The sequence below is a fragment of the Crocuta crocuta genome, unplaced genomic scaffold (assembly GCF_008692635.1).
Source record: "Crocuta crocuta isolate KB4526 unplaced genomic scaffold, BGI_CrCroc_1.0 scaffold190, whole genome shotgun sequence".
Lineage (NCBI taxonomy): Eukaryota > Metazoa > Chordata > Mammalia > Carnivora > Hyaenidae > Crocuta > Crocuta crocuta.
Window position 1 is genome coordinate 3,035,531 of NW_027527955.1, and position 18,003 is coordinate 3,053,533.

Genomic DNA, 18,003 nt, shown 5'->3' on the forward strand with positions numbered 1-18,003 from the left:
TCTCAGTGTCTTACACTCAACCTTCATTATTTATACAATAAGGAAAAATATCTGCACTGTATAAGAAAGTTTATGCTTAAGAGATAAAACAGAAGCATGATAAATGTCAACAAAAGTATGCAAATGGTAAAAAATTAGGTGGGCCTCAGAGTTCTCACTGGCCATATGAAATGCTAGATTATAATAGAGCAATACATCTGAAAACATTGAGAGGAAAACATCATGAGTCAAGAATCTTATGTTCAGTGGATTGTTCGTGTGCAAAAAAAAAAAAAAAAAGTCCCTGTCATATAATTTCCAAAGAAAAACTTTCTAATATAACTCATTTGACAAAAAAAAGAATAAAAAATTAATAATCTCTAAATGGAGAAATATCTTATAAGATATAAACTAGTTACACAGAGTTTAGTCCCAACACTTTTGTAAATATGGTTAGTAGTTATAAAGCAAAATATAAACATAAAAAACTCCTTCTTGAGTAAAATACAGATGCAATGTGTAATCTTAGGTTCAATGCCCAGATTAAGTTAGCAAAGACTGGGTAGTTGTTAGTGTGGAGATAGAATAACTGACCAGAAATTCTTCATCTTACATATGGGGACCCAAAGATACCATTACCTCTTGACTTTTCATACTGAGAAAAATATAGGGGTGCATTTTGGGATTTTTTATTTCTTTTGCTCATTTAGCAATAAGATTTGAAATGCTGACTTGTTACATATTGAAATTTACAAAGAACAGAAATGATATATAAAGGAATTTTGATTCAAAACCAATTCTTCTGACTTCTGGGTATTTTCCATCTTACCCTAATCTTCTTGATTACCCCATCCCTATCTCAGGACTAATTCTTCCTCCTGAATCTTCCAACTTTTAGTACATATCTACAGAATCAGCCTCACTCTGTGCTTTTCTCTTCATTCACTTGGGAAAATAACTTTTCTGCCTACACAGCCCTACCTCTGCCCTAAGCTTCTCAGTTGACAATCTTCCTTGTATTGTTTGCATTAACAGGTTGTCTACCTGTCCTCCTAGAATACAAGGCACATAACACCCAGAAAAATTGCCCATTTCTCCCAGGCACTTAATCCAGAACAGTAATAAGCAATATTTCACTCACCTGTTTCTGGACCTGTTTCCTATTTATCCCAAGCTACTCTGATATGTATCTAGATACTGATATAATATGTCCTTAAAAGGGAGCCTTCCAATACTTAATGCTCCCTGTCTCATCTCCTCACACTAATAAAAGCAAAGAACAGAATAATGTTAACAGTGAGCAACAACAGCCAAAGGAAACCCCAAAGCAGCACGCTGGCCATATTTTCTATTTGGATTATACCGTCTATTTGCCTAGATCATTATTTCTCCCAGGCTTAATGCCTAGAGGTATGTGCTAATTTGCCAAGCTGCTTTAATATTTAGTGAGGAGCCACAGCCGACCAATAATTTTTAATAGCTTGTCCTCTATTGATTTCAACCCACACATTAAAGCGCCTAATAAAAATTTTAAAGGATAGGTGAAGGGACATAAGGACAACAGAAAGTTAATAGCCTTGTCCACCTCCATTTGAAGAGAACAAGAGGATTAGTTCAACTTCTGTGTGGTTTGTATAATAAGACAGTTGCTTTCTGCAAGCATCTTTCAGCAATGTTTTTTAAGATGGGCTTACACAGTACATTAAGTACTTTAACTGACATGGTTGCATTCTTCTGAAAACTCAAAATAAGTAATTTCTGATGAGGTATAGATGGATTTGTTCTATTAAAAAAATAATAATTCCCAGGGCACCTGGTGATTTGGTCAGTTAAGCATTCAACTCTTAATTTCAGTTCAGATGGAGAGATAGAGCCCTGTTTGAGCTCCATGCTGATAGTGTGGAGTCTGCTTGAGATCTCTCTCTCTCTCTCTCTCTCAAAATAAATAATTAAACTTAAAAAAAATTCCCAACAATTGAATGGCACTTCAAGTGTTGACTTCACCACCTCCACCACCACCACCACTATCTGATTCAACAGGGGGCTGTAATCGGTGAAGCAAAAGATGGCACCTTCAAACTGGAGAAATGTATTTACAGTACCAGCAAAGCTCCCTGAGGCCCAGGACTGAGAGAAAGACAAGATCTGTGCTTGTCCCCAGATTTGACTTGAGAGGAAGCAAGTGAGCTACTCAATATACATCATTTCAGAAAGTAAGGGTTGGAGCACCTAGGTGGCTCAGTTGGCTAAGCATCCAACTTTTGGTTTTGGCTCAGGTCATGATCTCACGGTTTCTGGGTTCAACCCCACATTGGGTTCTATGCTGATAGGGTGGAGCATGCTTGGGATTTTCTCTCTGCTCTTCCTCCCACATGTGCTCTCTCTCTCTCTTGCTCTCTCTCGCTCTCTCTCGCTCTCGATCTCACTCTCACTTTCTCTCTTTCAGAATAAATAAATAAACAAAAAAAATTGTAGAAAGGTTCACTCTGAAGTAGCTTTCAAACCTAGTATAGGAAACAAGTACCCTCAAAGGATTTCTTTAATTTTTTTTTTTTTTAATGTTTTATTTATTTCTAGGAGAGAGAGAGAGACAGCGTGAGCAGGGGAGGGTCAGAGAGAGAGGGAGTCACAGACTGAAACAGGCTCCAGGCTCTGAGCTGGCAGTCAGCACAGAGCCCGACGCGGGGCTCGAACCCACGAACCGCAAGATCATGACCTAAGCGAAAGTCGGACGCTTAACCGACTAAGCCACCCAGGCGCCCCAGGATTTCTTTTGGAATATAAATGTGAAAATTTACCCAACACTAAACATAGATTAAGTCCTCCTTCAATCAAGAAAGTCCCCATAAATTGTAGCTACACAGTCAAGGACAAGCCCTGCCCTTCATGAAACCTTCGGCCTGGACTTCAGGGATCAGGCAGAGACCTTGAAGACAGAGGGCTCAAAGCTTAAACCAAAGTTCTTCTACAACTGCCTCTGGCAAGTTATTTAAAACCAGTCTTTGTAGTCTTTTTCTTATCTAAAAGATTTAACAGGTTATAGATTAAAGTAAAGATAACATATTAAGGCACCTTGTAAATAGTAGGCACATTTTATCATGGCAAATACTATGTGCTAATGCAGTACTTCAGACAGAAAAGTTTCAATGGATTTTAGAGGGAAATAGTCACTGTAGTTTGGGTATAGAAAAAGAGAGATTCATAAGTAGAGTGACCATATCACTTCTCTTCCAAAATGGGACAATTTTGAATGACAAAGAGGAGGCTCTTACTAAAAACACTGAGATCACAGACATAAACTGTGCATGGTCCAGACCAACCAGGAGGTATGGTCAGCAAATTCTTGATTTAAGATTTGAAGAAAGAATGGAAATGAAGTGGCAGGAATGTCATGAGGTGCAAAGGCTGGGTGCCATGTGGGTTTTTTTATGAACTGTGATTTAAAAAGTCTGACCCGTCCTTGTTAAAGAATTCTTTCAAAAGTATAGTATGTGATAAGGATAGAAGTAGACAGAAGGAGGATTTAGGTTAAACAATATTTTATTTATTTATTTATTTGAGAGAGAGAGAGAGCGCATGAGTGGAGACAAGCAGGCAGAGGGAGAGAGAGAGACAGAGAGAGACAGAGAGAGGGTTAGAATCTCAAGCAGGCCCCCAACTTAGCAGAGTCCAATGCAAGGCTCAATCCCATGACTGTGAGATCATGATCTGAGTCAAAATCAAGAGTTGGATGTTTAACCAACTGAGCCACCCAGGTGCCCTGCAAAATATTTAAATCCCCAAAAAACAACTTTGGATTTATCTCTTAAAAAGCCATTGGAAATTTTTGAGGAGAATAGCATAATGCAAAAATAGTATTAGATCAATTTGGCAGATTGGAAAATGGAAAGATTATAGAATCTAAATAGGTAGATACTGAAAGCAGTGTTCAAATATGAGGTGAGGGAGTGATGCTCTAGACAGTAAAGAAATGACTAAAGTAAGAAACATTTGTAAGAAAATTTGAAAGGACTTAATCATAACTAATTATGAAGAAGTAAAAGGGAAGTAACATGATTTCATGAGTTGAAACTTATTTGATAGAAAGAAAAAGCCAATACTATTGATAAAAACTGATGACATTGTATGTCATTTGAACATTTTATGTTCAAAAGTATCTCAGCATGAAGAAAAAACAGAAGAGATTTCTTTCTTGTTAATTTGTATTCAGTGAGAAGTTCTCAGCAGGTGATAATATCATGACAGATGAAGATGCTTGACAAGATGCATCCCTGAGACCTTGATTTTGTAATGTACATTGAATCACCATTGGAAAAATGAGTTGGTGCTGGAGTTAGGCCTAGGAGTTCAGTTGGTCAAGAATGGTCTGAGATCATACATCAAGGCCAGCAAAGCCAGATAAGAAAGAGAAAGCCAAGTTTACTTATGGATATAAGGAGGTTAGGAAAGGTAAGATTCTATTTAGGAAATCAGGTAATAAAAATGAGGGACACATACAAAGACCTTGGGAAAAAGTTCTCTGGGCCAAGAGTGAAAAGATGTGGGGAAATATGAGTGGAACAGGTGAGATGAAAGGTAAACTGCAAAGGAATTTGACAATTATTGAAGAGTCACCTACTATTATCTTCATGAAAGGGATCAGAATATTACCCAAATGTGCCACTTTGTCATAAAGCAATTGAAAATTAAAATACAGGAAGAGTTCTCTGTCTTCCCTTTGTCTGTAGAAAACAAAGGCAGAAATTGCCCTTTGAGGGAGGTGCCTTTTTCTCCCCCTCACTTCATTCCCTCCACTCCCATTCCAGATAGAGAGGAACAACTCTTATCATTGAAGATGGGAAGTTGACAACAAGATGAGCTTGCATAAATCGAGCTCACAAAAATAATTCTTAACTTCCATTAACTCTTCCATATATTTCCTAGTATCTTCCCCACAATTTATTGTCCCTTGAAGCCCAAATCTTCTTCCTTTTGATAAAAGGGTATGTACCTGAGTCTAACCACTGCTTTGAGTTTCGTTTCTTTTCTGTAACTCCTGTGGATGAAAGAATTATAAAAAGTATGTTTCTTTTCTCTTATTGATCTGTCTTTTCTTATTTAAGTTGCAGTCCCCAGGTATGAAACTTTAGAGGATAGAAAAAACATTTTTCCTTCTCAACTCATTTAAACCATCAGAAAATCAAGTAAATTCTAACTTTCCTAACTCCAAATCTCTTGCCCTTTCTGATAAGACATACTGGAGCTCCTTTCTTATTATATCTCCTGGCATGGACAAGAAATGGTTTCAAAGAATGGATCCCCTTGAAGGAGACAATGGGCTCAACAGGCTGGGTGGGAGATACGCCATTGAAGAACAAGGAGTCTCTGACTCTCGCAGGATTGTTCTAAAGCAATTTGCCACATAATTCACCAAAGGTAAGATTCTCAAGGGCCAACAAATTGTCTGAGAATGACTGAATCTATTCATTCTTTTATTTATCTTTTTTAATTATCTTATTTGTCCCCTTTCTCAGAGCTAGTACATTGGTATACAGAATATACAGAAAAAAAGCCAGAAATATCACACCTTCAACTCTTGGGTCAGATGGATATAACATCATACTGAATGAAGAAGTCATAATGAAATAGATTAAGATGCTGTCCTGTCCTACCCATCCCCCCCTACAAAAATTAATTAGTTAATTAATTAACTAATTCAACTCTGAAGGAATCGATGACCAGTGACAGTGTCTACAGAAGAGTATGGAAATCAATTAAACAGAAGTTGAAAAATACCCCAGGGTGTAATTGATAACACGATGAGGCAGAGAAAAAAAATTACAAGTATGAAGTTGAATCCAAAACTTCTTACTTGGAGAAAATGCAGAGGCTTCTCATATCCCACAGGACCAATCTGGAAAACTATTAGTGTTTGGAGGAGTGAGAACCAGAGAATAATTGTTGTTGTTTGTTTATTCTTGACAGTTTTAAAGGACAATTTCTCTTGAGGGAAAATTTCCCACTTAGAAATTCCCACTTAGAAGTTTCTTCTAAACCCAAACCACTCCGGGAAAGTGTTTTGGCTCTTTCCTGAACTTTGGAAATGGATTTTGCATAAACTTGCGGAATCTGTGTACCTATTTGCTTCAGTAGATTATTATTCTTCAAATTCAGAGGTTTAAAAACATCACTGGATATGAAACACAATCAAAAAAGAAAAATAAAACATCGGGGCGCTTGGGTGGCTTAGTCGGTTAAGCGTCCGACTTTCGCTTAGGTCATGATCTCGCGGTTCATGGGTTCGAGCCCCACGTCGGGCTCTGTGCTGACTGCCAGCTCGGAGCCTGGAGCCTGCTTCAGTCTGTGACTCCCTCTCTCTCTGACCCTCCCCTGCTCATGCTGTCTCTCTCTCTCTCTCTCTCTCCTAGAAATAAAATAAAACATTAAAAAACATTGAAAAATAAAACATCAATGTGACAAAGAGTAGGTTCTAGACTAGTGAATGAAAGGCTAGGATTTTCTGTGTGTGGGTCTCCAAATTGATCACCTGCCATTTTCAGTATTGAAACCTATTCATTGTTGCTGTGATTTTTCACAAAATGTTAAAATGGTCCAAATGCTTTTTTGAATTACAGCCCCATCAGTTTAGGTCCTTCTATCTGGCTCCAAGATTTTCTTAGTTTGTTATCCACTAAGCCACATACACTGCTACAGAAATCTAAATTCCTATTAAAATTTTTAAAGTTGGTCAAAAGATTTTGGTTTTTGTATAAGAACACAATTGTCCATTGTTTTACTTATAATATTAAAGATTTAATGATTTATAACATGGAAATTAAAATATTAATGCATTTGGTACTAACACTATACAGTATTTCAATTCTTAAAGAACTTTTCTGAATCATGAGGTTATTTGAGAGAAAATAACTCAGGAACATCAGATACCTGGAATGTATTGCTCTAAAATTAAGGTAAAATTATTGCACCCCATTAAAATTTGTAATCTCTTGTTAATGAAGTTTAAAAAGACAGCACATTTATCGCAGGGGAGCCGGGGGAAAGGAAGTAGTAATTATCAGAATATATGCATCAAATCATTATTCTACCTCATTCCTTATGCATTTAAACTGTCTCCCTCCACTACACAAGTCTTTTGTAATAAAAGCAGAAGATTTTGATAGCCTACTTAATGTAAATTTAGATGCAATTCACAGCTAGTTTTAAAAGAAGAAAAATCTTAAATTTTATTACCATAGTTCCCAGATTAATTAATAGCAGAAGGGTTAAAATTCCAAATACACGTTGGTCTTGTTAACACATAATTGATTCCAACTCCTTAAAGACTGTTCCTTCTTTTTTATGCCAGACATCTAGGTTGTAAAGTACGGTAATGTTCATGAGTCATACAGCAGAGCAAGATGGAACTATGCAGGCTTTGTTCATGATACCTTTCTAAAGTTATTTTTTTTAATTTTTAATGTTTATTTATTTTTCAGAGACAGGGAGAGAAAGAGAGGTAGAGGGCAAGCAGGGGAGGGGAAGAGAGAGAGGGAGACACAGAAACCGAAGCAGGCTCCAGGCTCTGAGCTGTCAGCACAGAGCCTGATGCAGGGCTCCAACTCCTAAACTGTGAGATCAATGACCTGAGCCGAAGTCAGATGCTTAACCAACTGAGTCACCCAGGTGCCCCTTTTATAAAGTTATTTTTAATCATAATAACAACAAATACTTGAGTGCCTAGTGTATCAAGCACATTATAAACACTAACTTGTGTAAACCCGGCAGCAATTCTATGTGATATGAATTAATATTTTCATTATACAAATAAAAATCTTGTGACTCAAAGAGTTAGATCATTTGTTCAAAGTAATTCAGCTGGTAAATAGCATGCCTGATATTTGAGTGGGTATAGCTGACACACAAGTCTATGGCTTCTCACTGTGCAAAAATGTAGTCATCAAATGATCTGATAAATTTCTTCTGCAAAGTCAGAAAACTTTTCAAATTGGACAAGCTATTTCACTAACATTTTTGTTTCATTACTACCTATAAATGAGGAACCTGCCAGCAAAACCAGGCAAAAGCTTATCAGCTCCTTCACTATTAGCAGAATGAGACTCTCAAGATACATCTATATATTTAAAATCCTGTATCACTTCTTTATCATGCCTGTAGCAGTTTTATGATCTATATGAGAATAAAGGTCCCATCTCTCCCCTCTGACTGGCTGACCAATCCATAGTGCACCACCTCGGTAATACCCCTATCTGGAAAGCACAAAGACACAAAGAAATTTCAAATACCACTACTGTGAAGCTTTCCATAGCTTTCCCAAACAAAAAGAAGCAATTCCACACCTCTGTTGTCTTACCACTCAGTTCTTACCTCCATCAGAGCACAAACCATGGAGCATTCTAAATTATCTGCAGGTGACTCATCTTCTTTGCTAGAACACACTCCAGTACTATCTCTCAGTTTTCAATGAATCTGTTGGTGAACATGGTAAATCTATTTTTCAATCTTTCATTTTTCTAAAGCATGTTGCAATCACTGATTATTATTGCAATTTTCTCAAGAGCCTGCCCAAAATTTTATTCTAAAAAACAAACAAAAACAATGTTCTTAGCTTTATAAATGGGAAAACCAAAAAAGAGCCACAAGCAATTGATCACAAAGTCACAAACTGTCTGAAGTCTCTGCTTGAGGAAAGACTCTTGAATAATAGGGAATTCAAAGTACTGCATGGTGTGGTATTTCATACTACTCCGTATCATAAATGTTTCAAAGAACTCTAATGACTGAGAAAATACAAAATTAATATTTAGTCTTTGGAAAGTAATTTTGAGAATAATTTCATTTTAATAACCTAAAACTATAGGTATGAGTGATGAACAAATTTGGAAATTAATACATTGGTCGCTGAAACAAAAAAGTGATTAACTTTATATCATCAATTAAAATGTATGATGCCACTATATCACTTTCATCCAGAATAAACAATGAATATCTTGAAAACTGTAAATTATATACATCCTGCAGAACTTAAAATAAAAGGGAAATTAAAAACTACTTAGCAAAAGCAAACCCAGTTTTTCCTTAAGGAAAGACATGAAGAACTTTTTAAAAGATGAAAGATTCGGGGTGCCTGGGTGGCTTAGTCGGTTAAGCGTCCGACTTTCGCTTAGGTCATGATCTCGCGGTTCGTGGGTTCGAGCCCCGCGTCGGGCTCTGTGCTGACTGCCAGCTCAGAGCCTGGAGCCTGTTTCAGTCTGTGACTCCCTCTCTCTCTGACCCTCCCCTGCTCACTCTCTCTCTCTCTCTCTCCTAGAAATAAATAAAACATTAAAAAAAATAAAAAAATAAAAGATGAAAGATTCACAGTGCTCAGTTAGTTAAGCCTCCAACTCTTGATTTTGGCCCAGATCATGATATCACAGTTCATGCATCAAGCCCCACACTGGGCTCTGCACTGACAGCGTGGAGCCTACTCTCACACAAAATAAATAAACATTTAATAAATAAATAATGCAAGATTCATATTTGTGTTCTTTCCTGATAAATCCTATGAATCAGTCTTATTGAAATGCACAATTATTACATTAGTAGAACATTCTCATATATATGTATGTGTGTGTATATTGATTTTGGGTTTTGTAGCATCAGTGTAACCAGAGCTTTAAACTTTGTTATATCAAAAACAAATTATTTGCAATTTTAGCCAGTTCCTATTCTGCCTGGAGCCACAAATTAAAGGGTGGACTCAGACAAGATGTTGATATTCCAGACATGGAAGGCTCTCTGTAGTAAAATGTAGTCAGAAAATTACATCTAACAATGTTCTCAGAGAGATCCTGAGGATTCAGGACAGTTATTTCCTACCTCAACAATATTCAACATGAGAAATCCCAAGCTGGATGAGCACTCAGCTGCCACAGATGCTACCAGGAAAGAGCTTCAAAAGGGAGTTCACTTTTGCCACTGTAATGACGTCTTTGTCGAGTTTGTATGTTCATGTGTAGACACATGCATAGCACAGGCATACGTGTTGAAGTATTGTCCATAGGTAAGGAAAGATATGCAAGTAAGTGCATGAATATAATGTTAATGTATGATCAGTAGCTGAATCAGATAGACAACACGTGATGAGCAGGAGAGAGAAGCAGGGTGAAAGGACTGCATGATGTACTAATGACCTCCATTCTGTCTTTTAGAATGAAGAGCGTCATATTCCTTATTGACTCAAGTAAATCTTTTATTCAACACCGGAAGCAAGAGTATGTATGATAGGCAGAAGTAATGAGCCGATAATCCATGCCCTAATCCACAGAACCTGTATATGTCACCTTACATGGCAAAATGGGCTTTGCAGATGTAGTTAAGTAAGATCTTGAGATGGGGAGATTACCTTGGATTATCTGGGTGAGCCCAATGCAACCACAAGGGAAGCAGGAGGGGTAGAGATAGAGAAGGAGGTGTGATGCTGGCAGCACAGGTCAAAGGGATGTGGCTATGAGCCAAGGAAGATGGGCTGCCTCCGAAAGTTAGGAAAGGTGAGGAATGGATTCTTCCACAGAAGCTCCAGAAGGAGCGAGGCTCTGCCAATACCTTGATTTTCGCCCTGTAAGTCCTGTTTCAGAATTCTGACCTCCAGAACAGTCAGATAATAAATCTCTGTTTGTTTAAGTCACCAAGTGTTACAGCAGCCCTTGGATACTCTCTTTGTTAATTTTTTTGGTTGTGATTTCCATTGCTGTCTTCAAGATAAATATGCATTTTCTTCCCAGATGGAGTGCTCTTTGTTAGTGCCTTTTGTACCATAATGTAGAAAACATTTGTAAGTTAGTGTCAGAATATGCTCTTATACATCAGGGCATCTCCTTCAGCTTAAAAGGCAAGAAATATCTTAAAAGTTCTGAAAGTTCATTCAGAAAGTGCTATATGCTAATTTCTTTGCAACACATCCTTTATCTCAGTTTAACCTTCATCCTTCTCCACACACCAAAACATTAGGCAAAGAATTCAGATACTCTGACAGACACAATGGGGGCCAGTGCAGAGAGGGTGGCATGATACCTCTGAAGAAGACAGGGGCGGTCCATGGTTATGTGGCAAACTGTGCCAAGAAAACCAATAGATCACCAGAGATTTCCATCAGTCTTGCAGAACCAGTCAGGAAGCCATCACAAAGTTCAGCTGCCTCCATGTCAGAAAAATGCAATGATAATGAAATAGAAAACTAATTTAAGTTCACCATGCCCTTTAGGAGACTAGCAGAAAAACCAGTGCACCAATGTGATCTGCAGCCCAGGGAGTCTTATTCCAGTGGGAAATCAAATCACTGCTCTCTTTATCTTGGAACACGACCACAGCTTGGTAGACCAATTGAACACTCCATGCAGGTGGGGTCACTCAAGCTTTGACCCATTTCTTCTGAGGTCTTCAGTGACCCTGATAAGAGCAGGTAAGTTTGGGAGTCCTTGAGGTTACCAATAGTTTGGGTAATGACTTGTCCCTCAGAATAAGTGCTTTTCTTCATTTTGTGTTTCTCTTGGATCTACCCCCATCAGCCTATAAACTCATTAGCAATCATGAGCCCTGACAACAAAGTCTGCACTAGAGAGTTAATGTTAATATTCTTTATGCATGTGCTCTCCCAGAAATGTACCAGGGATTATCCTCACCATAATGGTCATTGGTGATAAACCCCATGAGGAAAGGGGACCAAAAAAAAAAAGGTAAATGAATGATTTGAAAGGCCATGTAGAATTCTGGTACCTACCAGATGAATAGTTACATTCTTTTCTTATCCCTTCTCCCAAAAGAAGTCTGTCTCTCCAGTGGGATTTCTAACTAGGAGAAAAGATTGGATCCTGTTACAGGTTGGAAGAATCCTTCCTGAGAGTCAGTAATAGTGCCTGTGTCTCAGAAGTCAGAACAACAGGGACAGAGAATATGCTGGATTGTCTGTGAGGGATACGACTTCGGTCGGACAAGAAAACCTATGTAGATTATAGCCAATTATATTCCTTGGGGTGCCTAGCTGGCTCAGTCAGTTAAGTGTCCGACTTCAGTTCAGGTCATGGTCTCACATTTCATGAGTTCGAGTCCTGCATCCGGCTCACTGCTGCCAGCACAGAGTCTGCCTCAGATCCTCTGTCCCCCACCCTGCCTCTGCCCCTCCTCCATGTACTCTCTCTCTCTCAAAAGTAAATAAACATTAAAAAACTTTATAACTACTACATTCCTTGGGATGGCTGAGTTTATTAAAGAAGCCTCTCAATTACTTGGACTGCTGAAAATTATCGGTTATAGGTCCTTTATGTGTCAGGCATTCTCTTCATATTGGATATACTGACATGATTAGGACATAACCCTCCACAGACAGAGGTAAGGAGAGGTACAGTGTCCTGAGTTTGAATTTTGGCTCCATCGCTGAGTAGCTGTGCAACTTTGAGAAAGTTCTAGTGTTTCTTTCTCATTTATAAAGTGAAACTATTAAAATCCCTATCATCTGATTAGGGTAGTTGGCTGTTGCTTCCACTGAGTGAGTAGCTTAGAATCCAGTGTGGGAATAAATGGACACACAGACCGCTAAATGCTACGAGGGAGGTATATGCACAGAGCAGGAAGCACAGAAGACCTAGCTGAACGAGTACTTGATAAAGAATTTGTAGGATATGGTGGAAGGGCCTGCAATCAAGAGAACACCCTAATTTATCAGATTTAGGGACTAAAGCTTCTCTATGCTCGTTTAGCCAGGTAGGTTCTAACACAGCATCCTGTCTACACTGCCTAAAGGTGCAGGCTGATCATCCATGGTGCTCTTTCTTGTTTGAGAGGGAATTGGAACTAGTAAAATAACATACACTTATTTATTTATTCATTTATTCATTCAGCTATTATCTGTACAGGAAGTAACGAGCATCAGTCGGGTTGAGGATTTTACTGAAATGCAAATGCTAAAACAGGAGTTCAGCTGCCTCTTTTTCCAGGCATTGGTTGAGCCCAATTGAACCGATTAGCGTAGACTCCTTTCTCCTTTTTCCACATAAACCTGCTGGTGTAGATTCAATGTTAATCAAAATATACTTCAAACAATAAAATTGGACCAACCTAAATTAAGTAGAGAAACTAAGAAATAATTCCTGTAATTATAATAAAATTGCAGTCTATTTAAGAAATTTAAATTACATTGGGATTCCCTAACTGGCTGCCCTTTGTTGGCCATTTTATTAAATAGCATAATTTGATCTGTATTAGTAGGCCTACGTTTATCAAATGAGAAGCTTACCAGCAGATCAGTGTGTATTGTACCCATGGAGCAGCATTCCTTACTAAATTGCCTTAGTCTTTTGCATAATTTGAGTGATATTCAGGGTATATGACTTATTGGAATAGAGTAAGTTTTTATGGTCTTCTAGAATCCTAAATCCTTGTATCCATGCAACAGCTGCATTGAGGATCAGCTTCTCCCCTCTACCCAGTCCTACTTTTCTCACTTCTTTACAGGGTATCTCCCAAGAGCATTTCCCAGGATACACTCTGAAGGCAACTTTACATCTCAAAGTTTGTGTCCAGGTAACCCAACCTAGCATGGGATTGTCAGTCAAAATGGTCATTTTGGGAAGCTTTACACAAATTTTAGTCATTCTGTCCTTGCTCAGAACCTCTGGAAAATTCTATTTGATGATCTATTTTTAGAACTAGAAGCACATTTTGTGTGAGATCTACCCCAAAGTGCCAAATTTTTACCATCTGAGCATATGTATGTATATTTTTTGGAAGTAACCAAAAGTTATTCTAAGCCGAGTCTGAAAAATAAGTTTTGTGATTAAACTAGAGTCTACTATTTAGGATACAAAATTAAGTGCAGCTAAAATGTGTTGGGTATAATTTGCCTAAATGGTGATCAGATTGGTTTGAAAACAATATCTAAAAAGATGCTAAAAAGTGTTTTTAGCAAGAGCAACATCAGTGAAATAAATGTGTAGACTCGAGAATTACTTAGAATGATAAATCTCATGTCCGTGTATAGCTTCCACAATTCATATTAAAAATTCCAGTTCCAACATTTTATAGTTATGATGAAGTTGCAACTATAAGACACTAGTTAGAGCCTATTATTTCCCCTCTAATTATACTTTAAGGACTAAAGAACCTGATGGAAAAATAGGACTTTTAGGACCTAGATTGGAGGTTCTGAAGAAATGAGGTTTAAGGAGAATTTTGTGCCTTTTCCAGTACAAGCATTTGAGCATATTTATAGGTTAATGGCAGGAATTCTGTCTTATCTATCTGTCCATCTCAGTGTTATCCCAGTGCCTTATACATAGTAAACTGTTGTGCAAGTCACTAAGTTATTCAATTACAAGAAAAATGCTAGAGATAAGTAGACTTTCTGGGTCACAGCTAGTAAACAATATCAGAAATGATAAAATATTGTAAGTATAATATTATTTTTTATATTTGTGTAGCTTATTTTTTTAAATTTTTAATGTTTTTATTTATTTCTGAGAGGGAGAGACAGCATGAACAGGGGAGGGTCAGAGTGAGAGAAAGACACAGAATCTGAAACAGTCTCCAGGCTCTGAGCTAGCTGTCAGCACAGAGCCCGACATGGGGCTCGAACCCACAAACTGTGAGATCATGACCTGAGCCGAAGTCAGATACTTAACCGACTGAACCACCCAGGCACCCCTGTGTAGCTTATTTTGTATATCTTTGTAGCATCCCCTGTATTTTCCTTCAACTTCATGTTCCCTTTAGTTATTAGCTGAGTCCTAAAACTTTAAAGGAACTATATGCTTGTTTGCATGATACAAGGGGCAGAGTCCTCGGTGAGTCTTCATAGTAAAAGAACCCAAGAATAAAGGAGGTAGAGGTTATTGCAAAGACACAAGAAAGGCTGAGTTATCCCTAGGGCCTGAGAGTGGAAGAAGGGAAACATAAGGAATCACCTCAGTCTGAAAACAGGCCCCAGGCTTCCCAAAGTAGAAAATTCTCACAGCTCACCAAACATGAAGCACTGATGTAGCTATAACCAGTGGCATATGGTTAAGTGTCAAAAAGGATAGAGTTGACAATTTGTGCTGCACAGAGGAGGAAGGGCAGAGATCAATATACACTAGAAAAATCTTCAGCAGTGAAAGAGAAAGAGTTGTGGTTGGCAAGAAAGATCATCAGATCATCAAGGACTGTACAAGATGTGGTGGAGGGAGGGAGCAGTCCCAGCAGCAAATGAAGGCTCAGGGGCAGAAAGGGCTGTGACACTCTGGGGATTCCCCACTGTAGCCACATCCTATTCAGAAGTTATCGTTAGAAAGTGGGGCGCCTGGGTGGCTTAGTCGGTTAAGCGTCCGACTTTCGCTTAGGTCATGATCTCGCAGTTCGTGGGTTCGAGCCCCGCGTCGGGCTCTGTGCTGACTGCCGGCTCAGAGCCTGGACCCTGTTTCAGTCTGTGACTCCCTCTCTCTCTGACCCTCCCCTGCTCACGCTGTCTCTCTCTCTCCTAGAAATAAATAAAAAACATTAAAAAAAATAAATAAATAGAAAGTATGTGTACCAGATCTGGGTCAGTCACTGAGAAAGCTATAGATGTGTATAGATGAGCATTCTCTCCAGAGTTTCCACAGTAGGGCTGCAGAGAGAAAACCAACACACATGAAACCTTTAACCCTATAAACATTATAATTATCAGGGAACAGAGATTCAGAAAAGTAAGACACAAATCTGAGAAAGCCTCATGGAGGAAAGACCTCAAGCTAAGCCTTGAGAGGTGCTCAGATTTTGATAGGTTACTCTGAGAAGAAGGAAAAGCACCAAGGGCATCAAAAATAAACATGATTTGTGTTCTGCAGCACAGAAAGATCACACTGGAGAGTATGAGAAAGTGTGACTGAATACAATGAATATAGGGGCCAAAATGATGAGAGAGTCAGGGATCTTGAGAATAAGCTCCTATGCACCACAGACACTCTCTGGTGGCTATTATCACTTCTCTTAGAGAACAACCTGCTGGCAGCTATTGCTTTTTCTTGCAGAGCAAAGCACCAGCCAAGAAGCATAGACCCTTCAAACTAGTCCAAGACAAGATGGTTGCCAGGTGTGACTTTTCACTGACTTTTGCCCTCATTACAATGATAAAAATCATCCCCAGAGGTGAAGACTTCAAGTGCAAATGAAACATATGAGGTATGAAGAAGCATGTTTCGTCAATCATTCCACTGTGTCCAATTCCCTGTATTTCCTTGCCTAAAATGCTTAAAGCAAGTGAGGTGGCTCCATTTCACCACAGGTTCTTTAAAACCTACCCTGTCTTCTTGTTCAGGGAGTTCATCTGACACCTTTGTCGTGATCCTGTCTCCCTTCAGCTATAACTATTGCCCCAGTAGAGACTTGACAATGTTTTTCAATTTGGGTCCAACCTTGTTTTATCATTGCCAGGCCTAAGGACCCAAAACTGGTAAACAAAGGTGACATGACTTTAAGAGAACAAAAGGACTTGGTTTTGACGTAGATGATGAGATGTAGATAGGAGGGGCTCCAGGTGAGAGACAGTAAAGACCTGCAGGCAGCTGCATTTGCCCAAATCAAATTGATAAGGACCTACAGCAGGCAGCAGAAATGGGAACAGAAAGGGAGATTCTAATAAACATTTCAGAAAGCCCAACAGGATGACAAATTAATGAAGAAGGTGGAAATAGAGATGAATCCAAAGTGACACTGCTCACAGAAACTAGATTATGGGGAAGAGAACTCAGTCTAGGAAATATATAATAAATTTGGTTTAAAATATATCAAATCTGGCTCTGGAGCCAGAAGATCTTGCCTGTTTATTTCAATCAGAGCCTCAGTCATGTAACAGACTCATGGGGATCTGTCTTCAGCACCTTTTTCACTGTAACTCAGCAAGTCTGTTCTGTCATTCAGCTGCTTTCATGAAACCTCCAGCCTTAGATGTGGAGCCAGGAACAAAGCTGGGAAGATAGACTCTTCCTTAGTGTGAATGAGGCAGAATTTTGCCAAAGCTTACGCACTATTATTATTTTTTTTTTTGTCTAGATCATGTATAGTAAACAATCAGGAAATACTATTGATTATTAGGTTCATTACAGCACATGTACCATGTTCTAAGTATTGACCTAGACTCCTTTTCTATCATATCTCACTTAAACACTAACCCAATGCCAAAGATATCCTTAACTCACTTGTTTGTAAACCCAATTTGTTACAGGAAATAAAACAAACAACTTTAGGGAGGTTGAATTCCAAATTCACAAACTATGAAAGTGGAGCAAAAATTCTAACTCAGCTTTTTTAAAATCCAAAGCCTACGGTCTTTCACTCAGAGGCACATACAGAGAGTGCTGTTCAGAACATAATAGAATTAATTGCATATGATATGATCTAAAATATATTCTGGGGAGCACCTGATGGCTCAGTCAGTTGAGTGGCTGACTTTGGTTCACATCATGATCTTGCAGTCTGTGAGTTTCAGCCCCACATCGGGCTCTGGGGTGACAGCTCAAAGCCTAGACCCTGCTTTGGATTCTGGGTCCCCTTCTGTCTCTGCCCCTCCCCTACTCATGCTCTGTCTCTCTCTGTCTCTCAAAAATTAATAAACACTAAAAAAAATTTTTAATAAAATAAAATATATTCTGGGAACACAGATGAGAGGGAAGCAATTAATTGGCCAAAAATTCTACAATTCCATTCCTGAGAACTACCAAGATAAATGGCTGACATCTAGTTTTAAGGATTTATTGACATCTAAATTTTTGGATTTAGAACATCTGTAATATTTATCATTAACCATTTTAATAACACTAATCTGTGTTTCAAAAGATAATTTAGTAATTAATCCACATTACATCTTCATCTATAAAATCAAAATATATAGCCCAATACAGATGGACAAAGGACATTTTATAAAGGAAAAATACAAATGGTCAAAAACTTAATGGATAAAGTTCTAACATCATTAATAACAATGAAATTAAGGGAGATATCATTTTTTTACTCCCAAATAGGGAAGAATTCTTTTTA